The sequence below is a fragment of the Taudactylus pleione genome, unplaced genomic scaffold (assembly GCF_031769625.1).
Source record: "Taudactylus pleione unplaced genomic scaffold, aTauple2 ptg000019l, whole genome shotgun sequence".
Lineage (NCBI taxonomy): Eukaryota > Metazoa > Chordata > Amphibia > Anura > Myobatrachidae > Taudactylus > Taudactylus pleione.
The window spans coordinates 6209247-6230314 of NW_028284421.1; positions in this window are offsets into that span (position 1 = coordinate 6209247).

The following is a 21068-nucleotide window of genomic DNA, read 5'->3' on the forward strand; positions in this document are numbered from 1 at the left end:
AAATAAACGAGCGTATGTTTTGCTCGCTCGTTCAGACTTAGAGGTGTGAACAGACTGCAATGTGCGTACGGATCATTTGAATAGCCACCCCTTGTTTTTAAACGAGCGACCACAAATAGCGAACGGCTCTGAATGAGGGCCTTAATTGGTACAGGTCAGGGGAAAAATACAGGATTTTGAGAGGAGTTTCCAAATGCTTAATTTTAGAGTGAGTGTGACCAGCCCATAAGGAGGACATAAGTAGTATGTAACAAGCTATAGTTTGCCTGATACAAAGTGCAGTTTATGTAATGCATCAGACATATACTGAGCTGGCCAGTGATCAAAGTAAGCCGTTAGACGTAGCAGTAAGGCCAGTCCATATGTGCTGAATATTTTTTTATTACTTGATGTAGGCACCACACCACATGCCAAGTCCCCCACTCTGTGGAGTATTGTAACAAGTGCAGGAGTCTGGGGGAGTGATAAAAGAACCTAGCATCTGCCCTGACATATAAGTACACAGTAGTCTCTTTATACACCGGATAGTGTATATAATACAGCATTAGTAATTAACTCTATAGATGGTCTATAGCAGTGTTATCAAACTCAGGGCTGACCCGCTCACAAGCGGGTCGATGGCCAGGCAGTGCGCACGCGCGAGCCCCGGAGCGAGCGAGAAATCACTCGCTCCGGCACTCGCATCCAAAAGAGGCGGCTATCGATGTTGATCGACAGCTCGCCCCGTATGGTGGGCGGGTCAGGGGGGGGGTGGCTGGCCAAACGGAGGCGTTCCCGAAGGAACGCCTGCCGTTTGGGGGCGGCCCCACTGACTTCACAAGCTCACTGGGGCTTGCGGCAGACGAGACCCTACCACAAGGGTCTCATCGCAAGCCCAGATCGACCATCGCGACCATCACCTGGCCGCTCGCTGAAACTGTGAGTGGTCACCCACAGCTTAGCGAGCGGCCAGGAGGCCGGACTGAGAAAAAATAAAACAACGCCTTTCAGACCTGCGAGCTGCCTCCGGCAGTGAGCGGGTCTGAATCAGGGCCTCAGTCCTCAAGGACTCCTAATAGTACATGTTTTTCATATGTCCTAGTTGGTGCACTGATCTATTTATTACTGGCTGACTCATTTTAGAAGACCCACAGGTGGTGCTAATTATTTCACTTGTGATACTGAGTAGATTGGTAAAACATGCACTGTAAAGCTGGGCATCCACTATACAATTTTCTGTCAGATATCTGACTGGTTGGAATGAAAACCTGGTAATGTATGGGAGCAAATGACAGTCGATCATATGATTTTAAACACTGAAAAAAGGACAAAAAAAATGTTAAAATTGGTTAAATTTGTGTGTTCTAAACAATTTGTCTGAACAACCATTTTAGGCTATTTTTCAGTGTTTGTGAGCAAATGGACGATTGTCATTTGCTCCCAAACATTACCAGGTTTTCAATCCAACCAGCCAGATTGGAGAGATATCTGACAGAAAATTGTATAGTGGATGGCCAGATTTAGGGTTCAATGAAGACCAAGTTTGGGAAACACTGGTTTATAGCATAGGGCTGTTGGGGAGAGAATTTAAAAAATAAATTTTCTGGCTCAAAAATATTTATCTCATATATAGTAAATAACATAGGTGGTCAGGAAAAGGTTAAAAATGTCATAATAAACATACATTTATACATAATATAACCGTTAGGAGACAGAGCTGTTTTCTAAGCACATATTCTCCCACATCATGTTAAGATGCCTATCTCTACTTGCTGGCAGCTGCTCTCTGGTCTGGTGCGCTGATTGACTGCTCAGATCCACACACATACCAGAGTCAGTAAGAGAAACTGCTGCCGCTGGGCTTGTGGCAACAGCTCCATACCATCCCTTATACTGCATATTTTGGCCGCAGCTCTAGTAAGAACATACTACATGCTTCTGCTATCGTGGTCATTATTCGAACTGCTGGGAGAAGGTGGGTTCTGGGCAACTGGAAACCCCCCTCAATTTGCCAATGCAGGAGACTATGTTTATCAATGCAGTTGGGAGTCCTGAAAGAAAATTGGAATATGGGCTAACTGTAGAGCCTGGCTAAAAAATAAAAATGGTTTACTTTCAATAATCTGAGATTAGTTTTTCATAGAATATATTTTAGTTCTGAAAGGTTTGCTGAGATTCCACCCTTAACATTAGGCTGCATACCCAGCTATGGCATCACTTACATGTAGGCACACAGAGGTCAGCTACATATTCCCTAACAGAACCTGTCATGCCATTGCTGGGCTCCACAGCAAAATATGGCCGGTGATACTACAGTAGTCCATTCTTCAGCAGCCCCCAATCTGCGCTTTATAGTATATGGAGGGGCTTCATTGCACATGTGCTGACCCCTTTACTTGCTCAGAAGAGCATAGGAGACAAGGCTACAGGTGGATACACATAGTCATGCCTCCTCATGCCCGGGCCACATAGCCACCGCACTAACTGCAGCAGTGTACGCTATAAAGATGGTAAGTACGGTTGCAAAGTTAGTATTCTCTTTTAAGCCTTGTTATTTTATTGAGTATTTACTGTTCACTTTCCATTGTTACAGTCCTAGAGAAATGTGACACAATGATCTGCTGAATACTGCAACTGATTAATTAGTCATGTACTGTAACTAAAGTCTGTTACTTCTGCAATAGCCATTGACTGTACTGTTTCTATGTTTCTTGTATCTATTGTACATATGTATACATTGTGTGATTGGGTGTAGGTTCTGATGATGAATAATGTAGATGTCATGCTGATACTGTACTTTACTTTTGTGATAATTTAAAATGCTAATTTGAAAATTGTAGCAAATAAAGACTGCAAAAATAACATGCATCTAAAAAAGTGCTTTTCTTTTAAAACAAATACAGACTAATATCACTATCTGTGAGTGGTGTGATCAAAATCTACAACAAATGCTGCTTGATCCACCCAGACATGCTTAGTGTTGAAATAATGATCACATTGTTATCATTGCAGTAAAAAGACCACATGACTTCTTTTTATAAACTATATGTAAGTCATGTGGTCTTTTTATTGCAGTGTTAACAGCGTGATTACAGCTAAGAAATAAATTAGAATTAATACAAATCAGGTCTTTATTATATATATATATTCGTAAATATGTAAACACACAAATAAGACAAATGAACTCAAATGAACATTTGTGGTGTTTGTTCTGCTGGGAATATCTGCCAATATTCAGCTGCAAAGAGCAACCCTCCAGAGCAAAAAGGTCTATGACGTTCAATAGTTATTATCCATTAACCTATACTATCTTTAACCTGCCATAAAATTCTAGCTTGTATGACAATAGAAAATATTTTAGTAATGAACAATGCAAGTTATGTATTTTCTCCTGAGAATAAAAATAAATACTAAAATCCTAAAATAATGTCTTCCATGTGCAAGTTAAAACAGTCACAGCACAACAGTGATATGTTTCTCAATCATCATATATAATTTTAGCTGTCATGTGATAAAAACAGATTATTCATATTTCGTGGCTTGGAAAAATCCCAAACGCCACCTAGTGCTAGTTGCTGTTACTGTATATTCAAGTCTTCCAGTGATAACATGCAATTGTTCTGTGTTATCACATTATATAATTTTTATACAATGAAGTATTGAACAATTGAAACACTGATGGATAAACATGTACATGTAAAGATACAGCATTTCAGCTGCCAATTAAGGTGCGCAATCTTCCTTAAGATCACAAGGTCCCTGGAAGCACTTGAAGCGGTCTTCACCTATAGCAAGCCAACTTTATCATAGAGCACTATATGGTCATACGTACTTGGATGCCCCCAAGACTTCAAGCTCAAGGTAGATAGGACTTTCTATTTGGGTGTTATGGAGTGAACATCATTGATAGAACATCAGAGGAGACAGAAAAGGCAGTAAGGTTGTATCAGTGAGGGTGCACCAGGCACTGGATTTAGATAGACAGGTACAGGAACTGGCAGTGGTACAGAGCATATCAGAAGCTGGCTGAGGTCAGGATCAGGCAACGGAAAAAAGCAAAGTCAACAGTGTTGACGTCAGAATGCCGACATGATCTGAATGCCAATATGATCTGAATGTTGACATTCACAATGTCGACATTTGTCAGAATGCTGTCAGGCAGACTGTCTACAGTCCATATTAGTGTTAGAGTTAGGCTGTGATTAGGGTAGGGTCAGGGTTAATATCTGCTGAAAAAGCTATGTTGGCTGTCGACATTCACAATATAGACATTCTGACAATGTCGGCATTGGGAATGTTTATATTTGACCCGTTGACATAAGGTTCATGTCAACATCCAGAATGTCAACATCTTGTACCATACCTACTGGTAGGACTATACATTTTTCCATTAGGAATGGTACAAACACATTATAGTTGTTAAATTAGGACTTCTACTTCCACAGATATAATCTTTTCAATAGAGGTATTACAATTGTAATACGCTATATTTGTTGGATGCTATTCTGTGGTGGCCCCTTTATAACACTGAGGCACATGAAAACTACTAATTTCCTAATACAAACATTACAGTTTGTGTGATTCTCGTTACAATTTAAATATCCTGCATACTTTAAATGGTGAAGTACATATGAAGTATGAAGTAGTCAATAGCATATAAAGGACAAACTAGCCAAGTGCATATGGTAAGTTAATGTGTTGTTCTTTTGGCTTCCTTCCATTTCTATTACTGTGCTAGTTCCCCTCTAACAAGCTGTCACACTAAATGAATGAACGCACAAATAAAAGTATTCCTCTAGAATAATAAAAAATCATCTAGGAACACAGTAACAGATACTAAATGTATGCATTAATGGTGGATTTCCAGTTAACGTTTTTGGCAGTGTCTATGAAGGATCCAGTACATGAATCCTGCTACTGCAGCACCATCCTGTGGAATACAAGGTTGCAGCAAGAATATATAAATATACTATACAGCCATGGCCAAAAGTTTTGATAATGACACAAGTATTGTTTTTCACAGTCTGCTGCTTCAGTTTTTATGATGGCAATTTGCATATACTCTGTCACAGTGCGCCGGACTCCGGGGTGCACTTACCGGGTCCGGCGACACTGGACTGTCAGGCAACGGTCGAGGAGTTCAGGGCACCCGCTGCCGATGCTTCCGGCTCCCTCCAGTGGCTGTGACAGGTGGCCGCGGCTCTCCTAGGAGCCTGCGCAGACGTGCCAAACTCTAATCGCATTTGATGTGGAATTTCAAGTCCTCCCTATAAGAGGGAGTCCCTGGTCCCTGGCAGCACACAGGTGCCAGAGTATAGGCTCCATACCATACTCCAGCATTCCTGTCGTTACTGTTATCCTGATCTTGACCTTGGCTTGCTTGTGACTCCGATATCGTCTGTCCCTTCTGTACTGCATCTGATATCTGGTTCTGACCTCGGCTACTCCCTGTGACTCGCTTACGTCTGCTCCTTGGTACTGTCTCGTCTGTTGGTATTGACCTGTCCTGTTGACTACGTTTATTCTCCTGCACTTCATCCAGTATTCACCAGCATCTGTATAGGGGAACCTAACCTGAGGGCCGCGACCTGTGTGTCGGACGCAGCCAAGTCCATACCTTCTTGCGAGGGTCCGCCGGCACATTAGACTCCGCGCCTCAGGCATAGGTCTAGCCAATTCGCTAATACGGTCAGCATCTGCTATCCGTCCGAGACATGTGACATACTCTATAATGTCCTGAAGAGTGATCAGATGAATTGAAAGTAATTGCAAAGTCCCTCTTTGCCATGACAATGAACTTAGGGCTCGATTCAGACCCATTTGGTAGATGCGTTCGCACGCACCCAGCGTATGCAGATTTGGCAAGGGCAAGCGATCGCATGACAAGGCATTAGTACGCCCACTATGTCTTAGTGTGCGATCGCTCTGTGTATGCAGACGCCCACCAGCCAGTCTTTAGACGCCCACTGGCGCACGTCATCTCCAGAAAGTGTATGCATCCATCGGTAACATCGAGTACCATCGGATGCAATTGCAGCACTTGTGGTTGACCATACCCTGCCGCAAGCACTGCGAGTGCTTCAGTGTGAAATACAAACAAGTGACATGTACTATGACGCTGCGTCTTAATTATGCACGCCTCTGAAATGGTGTTAAGACGCTCAGGCACGCCTGTGTTTGCACCTCCTCTCCCCCGTTTCTAGCGGCCAGCATGTCACCACCCACAAACGGCTTCTCCTGTCACTCAACCAGCTAGGCAGTCTATGCACATCGAGCATACGCTTCCCGATTGCTCACACTGGTTCGCCCACATGCACTGCGATGCGTACGCATGCGCAGATTGCAAAAATTGTCTGGCTAGGTGCAAACGCAGCCTAGCAAGCAGGTCTGAATCAGGTCCTTAATCCCAAAATCAACATTTCCACTGCATTTCAGCCCTGCCACAAAAGTACCATCTGTCATCATATCAGTGATTCTCTCATTAACACAGGTGAGAGTGTTGACGAGGACAAGGCTGGAAATCCCGCTATCATGCTGATTGAGTTAGAATAACAGACTGGAAGCTTTTAAAAGGAGACTGGAGCTTGAAATCATTGTTCCTCCTCTGTTAACCATGGTTAGCTGCAAGGAAACACGTGCAGTCATCATTGCTTTGCACAAAAATGGCTTCACAGGCAAAGATATTGCTGATAGTAAGAGTGCAACTAAATCAACCATTTATCGGATCATCAAGAACTTCAATGAGAGAGGTTCAATAGTTGTGAAGAAGACTTCAGGGTGCCCAAGAATGTCCAGCAAGAGCCAGGATCGTCTCCTAAAGTTGATTCAGCTGCGGGATCGGGGCACCACCAGTGCAGTGCTTGCTCAGGAATGGCAGCAGACAGGTGTGAGTGCATCTTCACGCAGAGTGAGGCGAAGACTTTTGGAGGATGGCCTGGTGTCAAGAAGGGCAGCAAAGAAGCCACTTCTCTCCAGGAAAACATCAGGGACAGACTGATATTCTGCAAAAGGTACAGGGATTTGACTGCTGAGGACTGGGGTAAAGTTATTTTCTCTGATGAATCCCCTTTCAGATTGTTTGGGGCATCTGGAAAAATGCGTGAGAAGGAAAGATGAGCGCTACCATCAGTCCTGTGTCATGCCAATAGTAAAGCATCCTGAGACCATGTGTGGAGTTGCTTCTCAGCCAAGGAGTGGGCTCATTCACAATTTTCCCTAAGAACACAGCCATGAATAAAGAATGGTACCAAAACATCCTCCAAGAGCAACATCTCCCAACCATCCAAGAACAGTTTGGTGACGAGCAATGCCTTTTCCAGCATGATGGAGCACCTTGTCATAAGGCAAAAGTGATAGCTAAGTGGCTCGGGGAACAAAACATCCAGAAAAGGCAGCAGACTATCAATCACTGATAATCTGCTGCCGCTCTTGCGTGTGATCACGCAGGACTCGTACAGCATATGCGCAGTATGAGTCTTGCGACAGCGTAGAATGGCACAATCGGAGATGTGCATTAACAATTAATTGCACATCTCTGAATTAGCCCCAATGTATCATTGTAATATTGTGTGTAAAATCTATATGTGCATAATAAAAAAAATGCTATTAGTGATTCCATTAGCTTATCTTTCTGCATTTCCACCCAGTTATATGTATTCATTTTTTATTTATTAATTAATTAACATTTACTTATATAGTGGCAGCATATTCTGTTATGTTATACAATTGAGAACAAATCAGTAATAAAACAAGAATAAATAATAAACAGACAAAAAGGAAAGAGAGCCCTGCTCGCAAGCTTACAATTTATTTCAGGGGCGTTTTAAGAGAGGAAGGGGCCCATGTGCAGACTCAGTGTGGGTCCCTTCCTCTCTCCAGCGGTGCCGCGGTGTACTGGGTGCAGTAGATCCTGACTTAGTGCCAGAATCTACTGCGCATGTGCGAGTCACCGGGAAATTGGCCGCTGTAGAGCAGCACTACAGACAGGTTAGTATAAGACTAATGGGTGCAGGGTGTGCGGTGTGGGCGCCGCTGGACCCAAGGGCCTGTGTACCCTGCACACCCTGCACTCATTATAGATTGGTTACCATGAATAAGCTCTAGGCGGGCGAAATGCGCATTGGTGGTGCATGTGCAACACTGACCACGGCATCAGTGAATGTATCTGATTGCCGGAGGACATTGTCAGCGTGCTATGTAATTCAATGTAGTGGCTCTATACAGCTATATATACAAATCCACTCTATACTGCTGGCTATATGTCATTACGCTGACCGCGGCTTCAATGAATGTACCTGAATGCCGGTGGAGATTATTAGCGTGATATACAATAATATACATACAATATTTAGAAATATGTTAAAAGCTGACCACGGCCTCAGTGAATGTATCTGATTGCCGGTGGCAATTGTCAGCATATTATATGATCAGTATAGTGGTCTGGAAAGCTGTTTATTTTAGACCTGCTGTTGGTTACATAGTAACCAAGGAATAATATTATAACATTTCAATATATGCACACTTTGTATCTATGCATTCATTAATGTGGGCACAGATAGTCAGCTGAATTGTTCTGTCTGACCAAATACCTTATAAAGTTGGCCACATGCCAAATACTGACTTCAGCCTCAATGATTTCTAATGAACGCTGATTAATAAATTGTCAGATTAATACGGCATCCTTCTTTTCTAGCTACATAAGTAATGCTTATTGATATTAATATTCTAGCCAGTGCATTTTTTGAAGTTATGTTTTCCAACAATGCAGGTCTAGCTGCACACATGATTAATTCCGCTTAATATCATCATTAAGTCACCATATTTACACCTTGAGAACCAAGAGGTTCTTAGTCAAAACCTGTTGATCTTTATCTCAGTGGGTATCTAAACCTATGACATGTAAGTTATTACACTATTATATGTCAGTTCATTACAATTAAACAATAAAACTTTTTTTCAAGAAATCTTATTGTGTCATTAAAGATAAGGAAATATTAATATCTCGTATAAGCCCTGAGATTGATTTAATATTTAGAGATGATGTATTAACCTGAATATTGTTGATTATTTTATCACTGCACTTTCAGACCTATTTACATGCATGCGCATGCTGGTCTTTAAAGTGATAGTTAGATATTGTACAAGACGTGTCTTTCATTAAATAGACCATACAGGTTAGAGACAATACTTTAATGGTTAATTTGTTCCAAGGTGACTTAATAGTGAACAGCTATTAAACATGATTATACCCCTGGCACATTGTTTTTAATTTATATTTTCTATTCACATTTTTTCACTTTCATTTCTTTAATACTTCGCCAACCTAATCCCGGAGGGGAATTGTTTTCTTAAGGAGATTTATTAAAAGTTATATTTTAAATTATACTATCGGTTGGAGCACCATTATACTACCGCTTTCTGTTTCTTTTATTTTTTTTCTCATTATAGATACGTCACTGATCTATATGGAAATAAGCTTTTAAACACAAGGATAACTGCTCCATATTGCATATTTGTTCAGCCACATTGCAGCGGTTCTTAGTGGGCGATCCAGTAACACAGAAGTTCTGTGTGGACTGTATATAGGGGGTATAAAAGGATAGAATAGCTTATGGAGGTTATGTAGGCTGTTCTGGAATTTGATAAGATGGCCTTAAGAGGTCAGTAACTAAGGAACGCTTAAAGGCTTGGACAGTAGAGGAAAGTTTTAAGCTGCATACACACACAACGATTTTGTACATTTTTAGAAGGGAAAAATGAACGAGAATCGTTTACTAAAATCGTTAATTTACTAAATGTAATGAACGATTTTTTTAACTACAAACGATTTTTGCATATTCCCTTAATGAAAATCGTTGAGTTGGTCAGTCTGACTGAACTACAAACTACAAATGCGAACGCGCATTAACGATAATCGTTCATCGTTTAACTTGAGTGAACGATTTTTTGGACGATAATCAATATCGTTTATCGATAATCAATCAAAAAATCGTTGTGTATGCACCTTTAGTGCAAAATTTACTAAGCGTCAATTTTGGTTGATTTGATGTTTTTCTGCGATATCCCATCGATTTTGTAAATCAGTGATTAACCAAAGGCAAAACCAACAGCAAACTGCATTAAATATCTGACATTAGATGGCAATAAACAGAATTGGACCATCAGAGGAAACATTGAATACTTTTCATAGACAGTAATACAAATCTCAGATTTACTAAGCATTGTGTTAGTAAACCTAATAGAAGCTGCAGAAGCATCATAGCTTAGTAAAAATAATTGATCTGGCTGTGAGCGGCATGTTTGCCCAAAGCACTGCACAGATCAGTAAAATATGTGCAGGCGTTGTTGTGTAAAAAAGTAATTAAATTATGTTTAAAAAAAATGTGTGGGTTCTCGCCCCCTCCAAAACCTCTCAGCCTGGTCTGGTACTGGAAAATCAGGGATTAAAACCGATGTGGAGTCCCCACAAATTTCCAATATCCAGCACCGGGCTGAATCAGCTGGGGGCTTACTCTATAGCAGGGAGACAAACAGCGTGGGGTACCCCTGGCATAACATAAAACAGCCCCGAACTTGTCAGCCCATGCCTGAAATACCTTGGGGTGTCCGCAGCTACATACAAGACTGCAAGCCATTAGATGGGAATCCGATTGCTGGAAACCATCCAAAGCCCGCAATTTAATAGAAAAATTTTCCATCGGATCGGGAATATTGATGATTGGTAACAATCTGCTTCCAATGTCCACTCGTACTGCATAGTAAATGTACCCTAGATATAAGTGGCTTGACACTGTTGCGTTTGTGTAAAAACGTACTTGTGTATAATGCACCTAAATTGAAAAATATATTATTATTTAAAAAAATGCTACCAAAAGAAAACGGTTATTTGTATATAAGGTTTGAAAGAATTAGAGTCTAAAAAAATATGCTCTACTTACAATATTAATAGCACATCCTGCTTTAGGTAGGATAGTTTTGCTTTTCGGAACTGTCCTGCCCTCTGACCCACGGGTCGCAGTGTCCTGTGGGGGGGGGGGAATTAGGGGAGCATTATCACCACAGGGCAGCTAGTGACTAGTTGTAGTGTGCCAGGGCCGGCTCCAGGGTTCGGAGCACCATGTCCCGGCCCTCGAGATGGCGCCCTAACATCGCCATCTCGAGGGCCGGGATAGGCCACGCCCCCTATGTGACATTATTTGGAGGCATGCCCGCAGCCTCTCCCGTCAGGCATCCATTCACTTTCCGGGGGTCCCCAGCCTCCCGATTTGACCACCTGTGGGCCACTTCGCTGAAATCGGGATGTTGGGGAGGGGTACCGCCCCTCTACCAGTGGCGCCCCTGTGCAACCGCACTGGTCGAACACCTCTAGAGCCGGCCCTGTAGTGCGCATTCGCAAGACATCTACACAGTGCAGGGAATAGCCTGGGGGACAGCCCACCATTTCCCAGGTAATGATGGGCATGCCCCAGAGTGATGAAAAGGGGAGGGGGCTTTTCTGGGCACGCTCCTTTGGTTTGCACATGGAGTCCCTCATTTCTAAGCCCTTATGTTGGGAGGTATAAGAGCACGTTACATTAATATATATTTTTATTATTGCTAGACTTATGAATGTATATTTTGTTGTTAATCAGATGTATTTGCTATTACATAACATGGGCATGTCTGTTTTATTATTATTGTTAAACTTTAAAGACTTTTAGAATAGGATGTAAATTAAAAATGTGGCCTTTTTGGCTGCAATTAACATTTTCTTAGTGGGCATACAAATCTTTTTGCAGATGCCGTCTGACTTGTGACTGTGTACTATTAGAGAGCTTTAGCGGATGTGTATGTAAGGGGCTGGGCAGATGGTTTGGGTGGAGCAGGGGCGGCATTGTGGAACTTTTGCCTAGGGCGCCTTGAAACCTTGCACCGGCTCTGCTTGTAGTAAAGTGGTCTTATATGCTGCTGAGGTGGAGGCATAGTCATTTATGCCCATTTTGCTACCAACTCTGCATGAGCTCCATCACTAGACAGATATAAAATATAAAACTGACTGTATATAGCCTGCATTACTGCACACTATCCTGTATTTAAGAGCATTAAAAAACCAAGGGATACATTAGGATCATTAATTTCTGCTATATTATAGTAACTCTTCAAAACATATTCTATCATGAACATATTTGATAGAGATTTTAGTTTAATTATTTTTCTATTGCTTTATTTATACCACACATCTAAAAATGTAACTAAATGAAACATGTTATGTGACTTGTTTGAATTCCACCTGCCCATTTTCTTCTTACATTTTTGCTAACTACTTCTTTTGTAATGTCATTAAACAATACCTATGTATATACAGTACTGTATGCATGAGAGCTGATGTTTGTCCAAAAATGTATGTACAATTAATTATACACATTAGTGATTGTTGCAGATTATTCCCTGTACAATGTGAGCACATTTTGAGCACTGCACTTTGGGCCTGATTCCGGGTTGTACGCAATGCCAGATGTTTTCACAAATGGAGCTATTTATATGCCAAGGCGCATGCGTCAAGGTACGTTACCGTAGTCGCACGTAGTGAGTCTTTATTCGCAGTGTGATTGACAATCAGGGAACGTGTGGGGGTGGCAATGGGGTGTATCAGCTAAAAACATAGACGTGTCTCGACCATTTTGGGAGTGTGTCACTTCCTGTGCCTGCGATCCCGTATGCAGGAAACATGGCTCCTGCGTCTCAGTTACAATGCCCATTTAGAGTGACTATAAACTACAAGTCGATGTTTGCATGATCTGCGTCCAATGCTGCATTTCCTGTACGCAGTAGCGGACAGCTCACGTGGGCGTCTCTGTACAGGTCCCGGCCGCTGTTGTATTAGCATGTTTTCGCACATCCACAGCTACGAAATTTTCAGCTACGGGAGAATTACTGTAGCTTAGAACTCTGAATCAGGCCCTTTATTTCTGAATCCTGAAATAGACAGTAGCTCTGTGAAAAAAAATTATTATAAACAGCACCCAGAATATAATCCTTTATAGATAACCTCCACTTTACACTACATATACAGAGTCACTCATTAGAATACAAAGTAAACCTTGTAGAGTATTACCATCATGCAGAGAACTCGAGTTTCATGCTTGATTCTCCAAGGTCTACATAATTACACAACAAAGAAAATGCTGTCACTTCATATTACAGAATTAAATATCTGCTTTATATCTGTTCCTGCTAGTGCAAGTGCTGATGTCTTACGGACCTTCACTGATGTGAATGGCCGAATATTCTATGTAAAGCGCTGCGGAATATGTGTGCGCTATATAAATAACTGGTAATAAATAAATAAATGTCTAATGCAGTACAGACAGATGTATTTAGCACCACTCTTACTGCAATATATCCACTCGTCTTCTAGTTTATTTTCTTCCTGATCTTTTTTATACATTTACAGTATACAAGTGTATGCCCAGACTTTGTTCTGCCTTATACTGTAAACGGATTGAAATATTGCACAGTTATCAAGGATTAATTTTCGGGTCTCATGAAATCCCTGTTAAATGGGGGTAAATTACCGCAGCTAATTTAATCTCCCCGCTAGTATAGTATAAAATGCTAAAAATGGCAACAGAAACATTTGGCCTATCAATAAATGATCATTCTAACAACAAAGGTGAAAATAGAAACTTTTATTATTGCAGCAAAACAAATAATTGGTAAAACAGGTGCACCCTACAACTAAGCTGTGATTTTACAGGCTAATAATCATATATGAAAGAGAAAATACAGGTGCACAATCTAAGCACTAAGAACTCTACAATTGATATGTAGTCAGCGGTAATCCTCCCAGAGCGGTTAAAGCTGTCACCAGCCGATGGCAGTCATCACCGGTGGCGGTGATATGCGATGACGGCACACTGAAACCAATGCTATGAATAAGGTATCTCCCACTGATAATGGAGCAAGTCTGTTATCGGCTCTCACTGGTGATCCCACACATAGGGAAGGAATGGTAGAGGTGAGTACGATAGATGAATAATCCAGCTAGGTGAAGAAAAGTATGCTTTACGGACCTGTACTGGTGACCACACCCAGTCACACTGGGAATTCAATACTAAGTATACTTTTCTTCAGCTTTATCCCCTCAGGGAGGATTACCGCTGACTGAAGCGTGTATACTTATTTCATCACAGCCATAGCACTGTGCCCATTTAGGGATCCGCTCACTGGCTGCACCAGGTCTGTGCGAGGACTGACTGCATTAACACTGAGAGACCTGCCTCATACATACAGCTGAGCAATTCCATTTACTTTTTGGCTCACTATTGGAAACTTTGACACTCTATGCCATTATGCTATATACTATTACTAGCCAGTTTCATTATTTATTGGTGATCAATTATCACTTAAAGGAACTACTCCGGTGTGCCTAAAATATTAGATTAGTGTGGACTCCAATAACATGTTATACGGCTAACATTATGCGCTATATGTTATTATAAGTTATTTTAGTTTATTTATCTATTATTTTCCTATGTCCCGCTCCTAGGAGTATTGAGTTTATATTGTTTTTATTGTGTACTATCTATGCAATAAGTTATACATTTTTGGAGTTTGTGTTTCTCCTTAATTGTGGAAGCGCTACCTGTTTTTTTCCGTTCTTGTATACTGAAGGAGAAACGTTATTATCCTGTAAGGTAATTACTAGTATTTGGTGCTGTACCAAAAGCTCTTGGCTCTAACTCAGTTGGTAATAAGATGCATCACTTGTAGTGGCTTTACCATATGGTGGACAATTGGGAATATATGATTGTATTAAATTGTATTAATCTGATGTATGTATGGCACTGTCCAACGGAGGCAGGGGGGGTTCAAGGGGTCGGCTGGCAGGACTATTGTCCTAGGCAGTATGGCCTGTGGGCACAGCCGCAGTCACCCCACCAGTGCCAGTGGTAGCACCACTGCCAGGTCTAACTACTACTGGCTGATAGCTCCTGGGCATTAAGACCCAGTAGTTCTCCACAGAGGAGTGTCTCCTGACGTGTGCTTTCTGCGCATGTGCAGCTCACTGCCGCCGCATCTCTCCTCCATGGTGCACTACTGAGGAAGAAGAGAAGCAGGCAGTCCAAGAGAAAGGTAAGTTGAAGGGGCCAGGGAGGAGGTTGGAGTGACGGGGCCAGGAGGCTGGAGTGACATGGGGCAGGAGCCTGGGGTGACAGGGGGCAGATGGAAGGAGTGACGTGGTAGGAAGCAGAAGTGATGGGGCAGAAGGACAGAGTGACAGAAGGCAGGAGGCTGGAGTGACAGAAGGCTGGAGTGATGGGGCTGGAGTGAAAGGGGGCAGGAGGCTGGAATGACAAGGTGCAGGAGGCTACACGGAATACGGGGAAGGAGGTCTCACAGGATGCATGAGTGTTATGGACGCTTAGTTTACCACACAACTTCTAAGGACTAATAATGGTTTCCACCTATAACAGTCGCCTTTCATAGGTGAAGTACTTCACCCAGCACTAAGATGTGCCAGGACTTAACACCGGTACAAAGAGTCAATGTGGAAACTAGGCAGCACAAGGAATGGGCTGAGTTGGGAAAAGAAATAGAGCAGGAGAAAATCCAGGTTCAGAAAAAGATAGATTACCAGAAACATGCAGGATTGGCAAAACAGGGTGCAGGCAGGGATTCCCACAAGCAGGGACAAGTAGAGATGCAGGCAATGGCTGGCAAAAACTAGCAGAAAACTACTACTTCTGGCAGGACTAAAGCTATAACCAGCAATTCACCAAGGCTCTGACTGTGCTTTAACTATTCAGGTAGCCAATCAGAACCCCAGAACAGAGACAGGCCCCTTGCAATTCATTACACTGTAGCTGAGTAGCTGCACATACAGAGACAGGCCCCTTACAATTCATTACACTGCAGCTGAGTAGAGAGAGTGGGGCTGTACACCTGCACTTGGCTCTGTTCACACCCATACAGCCATGGTTACAGCTCGTCCCCTTCTCAACATAGGCCCTTGGACATTTTCAGCCCCAGGCCCATGTGGCCCTAAATTTGGCTCTGAAAATGGTGACCTTTCTACGAAAGCTAAGTGACATCACAAAGGCTGTTTATGATGCAACAAGTCACATGGTCACTATACTGAGGTAAAAATTACCTAATGCATGCATTTTGCTATTACTATCTATCTATTTATAATCTATCATTAATGTTAAAAGAAGCTCACACAACAAGATCAGTAGACATATTAACAGATACAGTTGACAACTGACAGTTCTATAACAAGTCACATGATCAGCCTATTAAGGTTATAAATCACATCCAACCCACATTGTTTACCAGCGCCATCTCTCGCTCTCCATCTAGCTATCTACTCTATCTACTCTATCTATCTGTCTATCTATCTATCTATCTATCTATCTATCTATCTATCTATCTATCATTCAGGTTAACATAAGCTTACATTACAAAGTCAGTAGACATAGTGACCGATAAATTGATAATTAACAGTTCTATAGCAATTCACATGATCAATCTATTGAGGTTATAAATCACATGCTATTTGCATTTCACTATTTCTAGCTATCATTATTTTCATATAACATATGTTAAAGTTAGTATACTTTACATGTCATATCAGCAGATACAGTTGATAACTGACAGTTCTCTACAAAGTGATGACCTTTCCTTCAAAGCTTAGTGACATCACAAAGGCTGTTTATGACGTAACAAGTCACATGGTCAGTTTACTGAGGTGGAAAATCACCTCCTGCATGCATTGTGCTCATGGCTATTTATCTAATCTATCATTTATGTTAAAATAAACTTACTCTACACATTCAATAGGCATATTAACTGTTACATTTGATAACTAACAGTTCTGTAGCAAGTCACATGATCTATTAAGAAATATACACCACATCCAACCTGCATTTCACCATATCTATCTATCTATCTATCTATCTATCTATCTATCTATCTATCTATCTATCTATCTATCTATCATTATTTTCATTAATATCATTTAGGTTAAAGTAAGCATGCTTTACATTGTGAGAGGTCATATCAGGATATACACTTGATAACTGACATTCGATAATGGACCAGTGACATATCTACCAAAGCTGAGTGACATCACAAAGGCTGTTTATGATGTAACAAGTCACATAGACTATACTGGGGTGAAAAATCACGTGATGCATGCATTTTGCGATCTATCTATTTATGATCTATTTATAATATATCTATCATTTAGGTAAAAAAACAACAACAAGGTTAATAGACATTTTAACAAATATAGCTGATAACTGACAGTTCTATAGCAATTCACAAGATCAGTCTATCGAGGTTATAAATCTCATCCTATTTGCATTTCATATCTATCTATCTATCTATCATTATTTTCATAAACAACATTTAGGTTAAAGTAAGCATACCTTACACTGTGACATGTCATTTCTACAAGAGATGCAGTCAGGAAGCCGACGTCAAAATGCCGACTGCCGGCTTCACGACTATCTAATCCTGGCAGGGGTCTAATGATATGCATCGAAATCCCAACGCCTATCATCAGGGCTTAAAGTGGTCCTGGAGAGGTGGTGGAACTCATCTCTCACACACACACACACACACTATTGTGTATAAGAAACGGTAAAGTGAATAACTGGGGGCCGTGACAGTGTGAAATACATTTTATATGCTTTTCTTAGCACTCCTGCCATCAGCTGAGACTACAATGTTAGATCACTTAAAAAGAAATAAAAAATCATCAGTGTTATTTTACTGCCATGCCTCTGAGTTTGTTTATGGGGTCCCCACAAACTAGTCTATGTCACTTGGATGCCCAATGTTTTTTGCAGCCCCTATGTATTGCCTTCACTTGATTCTTTCCTTACCTATATGCTGGTTTCTTTGAAGAAATTGACCCTCCCTAGGCAGACAGTGAGTGGCTCTCTGTATGTGGGACTTCTGTGGAGGGACTTGGTGGAGGTGGAACTAGTTCCACCTACCGTTAGAGGTGATGGAACTCAGTTCCACCCCCCTCCTGCCCACTTTAACCCCTGCCTATCATTATCCCTATGCCAGGAGCCTGACGCCCGGCATACCGAACGAAGATAAGCCGCGCACGCGGGGGGGTGTTAGGTTAGGGGTTCCCGGGGGGGACTTAGGGCTAGGCAGCCCCCCGGGAGGGTTAAGCACCCCCTGGGGGGAGGTTAGGGTTAGGCACCCCCCGGAAGACTTAGGTTTAGGCTGCGGGGATGGGGGGGTTAGGTTTAGGCACTTAGGGTGGGGTTAGTGTTAGGCACTAGGGGGGGAGGTTAGGGTTAGGCACCCTTAAGGGAGAGTTAGGGTTAGGGGGGGGACAGGGTTGTTGTATTTACCTAAATCACCTGTCGGGATCTTCACTCCTGCCAGTCTTCGGACGATGGCCGGCGGTCATTCCTACTGATTCCATCTGCAGATACAGTTGATAACTAACAGTTCTATAGCAAGTCATATGATTAGCCTATTTATAAATCACATCCTATCTGCATTTCACCAATTCTATCTATCTATCATTATTTTTATATACAAGTGATAATTATGTTTTAAACTCACTGCGAATGTAAAAAATATTTTGGAGGCATTCATCATGCCTCCCTAACAAAAGTATCACTTATGAAAAGCTGCTTTCTTTGCGGAGTCAGCTTTTCTGAAAAGTGATACTTTTCCCCCATACACCTGCCATGTCTCTATGGCTTTCCCTGCAGCCACTGCCCGCCCTCCTAACCACACTGCTGTGTGTAAAACCCTCCCCCCATTCTTTCCCCGATGCTGTGTTGGCTCTGTCCCCCTCCGTGTTCTCTGCCGCAACTTCTCTCTCCTCCACGCTCCCTCTCATCTGCCGCCACCAGGAGCTTTCACCCCTGCCCCCCCCGATCCCTGTCACCTGCCACAGATGGGAGCTTTCAACCCCCCTCCCTCTCACCTGCCACCACCCAGAGCATTCTCTCCCCTCTCTACCTCTCACCTGCTGTACGCCATCTGAGTATGGTGAACAGTAACACCACCAAGTTCCAAAGAAAAATGTTTTTTCGGAACTTGATGAATTGCCTCGACACTTGATTAATACAAAAGTATGTGAAAGTGTTAATTTGCTGTGTGTTAAACCCTCCCCCTGTTTTCCCGGTACTGTGTCGGCACTGTCCCCCTCCGTGTTCTCTGCCACAACTTCTCTCCTCTCTGCTCCCTCTCCCTCCACTGGGAGCCTGGCCAAGAGCTCCCCTGCCCCCCACGGCTCCCTCTAATCTGCTGCCACCGGGAGCTTTCTCCCTCACCCCCCCTGGTCCCTGTCATCTGCCGACGGGAGATGACAAGTACTTGAAAAGTATCAAGTGTTTAATATCCAATTGTGAAGAAAGGAAGTGGAAGAATCCCTGCAGTTGCTCTTCTTGAAACTGGGACTAAATGTGATCTAGATCTGTTTAGTTCAGAGAGAGCCATCAGCATTGTTACTGAAGGCCACTTTATCAGGGATCTGATGAAGACCTGCACTGACTAAAGCATGAAGAATGCTTTAGTCAGTGCAGTTTATGTTTCTGGTGAAATGTTAGGCATATGTTTGTTTTCTCAAGCTCAAGTTTGTCTTTTGCGGAAAAGTGAACTGAAATATTCAAAATGTTGATGTGTGGTGTTGCCTAACTCTCCATGTCGTCCAGTGCAGGAAAGAGACATCACATGCGATATGATGCTAATGTTGTGTTCTGTGATGGATGGCAATCTTGAACAAGGGGGGATTTCGGAAGGAGTGTGCTCCTGTACTGCCTCCCTCCATCACTGTACAATTAGGAATGAGCCGGTGGTCACTTGGACCCGCCTGGACTAAGTGAAGCGAGGTTTGACCTCTGACATGCGCTACTGTGCATGCGTGCCATCTATGCACATCTTTACCCTCCATCTTTATCATCCAGCATCCATGAGAATATGTCGGACCAGAAGACTCTCGGCAACAAAGAGCCCTACAGTGATCTGCTGTATGACCACAAGTACACTATACCACCACCATTGTACACTAGACCACCAGTGCTGCCATCTGCCAGTGTCAGAACCACAATTATGCCTGGCATATTATAATGCCCAGCAATAACCCAAGCTCCAGACTGACACAAACAGTCTATCGCCGTTACACCTGTATAACTTCTTGTCATATGCTTCCAGTTGTTCTACCCGATATAAAATAAATCTTATAACTGGTTAAGCATACCAAGTGTGGACTAACCACCACCAGCAACAACTATTGTGTTATACATTTAATCAACATCACTCACGGGGGTAAATTTACTAAAGTGAGAGTTTTAGAAGTGAGTTTTAGAAGTGATGTTGCCCATAGCAACCAATCTTGCCTACTTTCCCAGAAGTTGCATGAGGCTCACGATTTTTCGGGTAGACCCCTGCACCCACAGAAGAGTGACCAGATCTCCCACACCCCGCCCACTACTTAGTGAAGTGGGCAGAGTGGGGAAGATAAAAATGGGAATCGCCGGTCCATATGGAGGGATCGAGGCTAAATTATGTGAAAAACCATAATTTACCCCACTCCCTCCGCATTTTGCAGAGACAGGGCGGAGCCTAATGACGTCAGAGTCCGGCACACCCTCCAAACCGGATACCGAAACCTCCCTGTAGGTGGCAAACAAACTGTACTGAAATAAACCAGAATGTTGTCAACCAGCCTCCATGATTACACTAGCAAGTACATGTGTGACTGGCAAATAATAAAATAATAATGTTGACTTTATGGACCGCTGCTGCTAAGATGACAAATTTCTATATATAGTACTAGCAGTGTATTTACAACCGTATGTAGTTGGATGAAATTCCATAAATATCTGCAGACATCTACAAATATTTAATACCGTTTCCTACAATCTACAGTATAATTATCAGCCTGGAGGAAAACTGATGAGTGCTGGAAACATCATGTCCCTTTGGGAGAAGGTATAAGGCTAGCACACTAATGTAAATCAAGAGATTCCCTTGTGTTGCACAATATGCTTCTGTACATCAACACACATTGGAAGATTGTGGGATAAACTTTACTGTGAATGTTACATGTAATATCATAATATAATATA